The sequence below is a fragment of the Penaeus monodon genome, chromosome 19, assembly GCF_015228065.2.
Source record: "Penaeus monodon isolate SGIC_2016 chromosome 19, NSTDA_Pmon_1, whole genome shotgun sequence".
Taxonomy (NCBI): Eukaryota; Metazoa; Arthropoda; class Malacostraca; order Decapoda; family Penaeidae; genus Penaeus; species Penaeus monodon.
Window position 1 is genome coordinate 6,859,134 of NC_051404.1, and position 1,151 is coordinate 6,860,284.

The following is a 1,151-nucleotide window of genomic DNA, read 5'->3' on the forward strand; positions in this document are numbered from 1 at the left end:
GCATAATAAGGTTAGTGACTGCAGATCAGCATTTATTTGTGATCTTCAATTGTATGGATAAAGTTTTACATAGAGCTGAAAAAGGATATAGTTACTACCACCCAATGTCTTATTGTAGCTAATGTATTTTATGTTTACTTGAAAAAGCATAAGAATTGAACGAGTGTCTTATGTATGCAAAGAATAACTTTCTTGAAATCAGAGAAAGTTAACATCTTGTACTTTTGATAAATTGATTAGATTGTGTTTGTTCCGAAAATATTTTTCCATTAGTCAAAAGGTAAGGAAAAAAGTGCAAAGGTAACTTTAAAGACTAAAAAAACTTGCATGGTAAAAAATAAGTGCTTTAATGAGGTGAATTGACTATATCAGAACAGCTGTGTTAGTACTGGATTTATTACTTTACTTATGTTTTACAAGGTCACCATTCTTTTATATGATATAAAATGCCAATAAAAGAGAAATATGTAATCAGCAAACTGCTTGTAAAAATATTAACTGGAAGTTTAAAGGGAGAATTTAGTGTTACATACATTTTTTTCTCTTATTTATATCTTTCAATGACTCCTTTTTCTGTCTTTCAGGCAAGTTGCTATTACCTTTTTTTTAATGTAAACCAAGATAGGGGGGATAAAATGATGCTCATTTATTATGTCTCTAATGCATATTTCATGTCCTAAATTGATCTAGTTTTTTGCATCAAGTTGGTAATCAAAGTGCATTGTCATTATAAATCATTTTAAGTACATTTTAACCTCTTCACACGGCTAATGTAATGTTATGGTTACAAAAAAAGCATGTGTGGATATTCAAGGACAATCTCACATCCCTTACTTCTTTACCAGCCATCTTTACTCAATGCTTGAGGAACAAAATAGTGTCTGATGACTGCAGTGAGTAAAAATCTAAAGCAAAATTGCAACCTTGAACCTCTACTGGTTGGTAACCTCAACTCCAGTCAATATTCTCATTCATCCTTTACCAATACTAATGTTTTTATAAAGGATAACAAGTATTCTTGAAGATATATATATCTTGAAGATATGCCTACCAGTCAGGGTTAACATGGTACTGTCTAGCCAGCCATGGATGGGTTAATCCAATGCCAACGGGTGTTTTCCCGATATGCAAGCTCTCTCTCTCCCCGGTTA

At 32.1% G+C, this 1,151-nt stretch overlaps 1 protein-coding gene across 1 annotated transcript in view; it reads left to right on the plus strand.

The window, feature by feature from the left end:
- LOC119585033 (major facilitator superfamily domain-containing protein 1-like) overlaps positions 1-1,145 on the plus strand; it is a gene marked incomplete in the record, with an annotated part of 11,251 nt that extends 10,106 nt beyond the window's left edge. Inside the window, 1 exon segment of the mRNA XM_037933650.1 lies at positions 1-1,145.
- Positions 1,146-1,151: the final 6 nt, after the last annotated feature.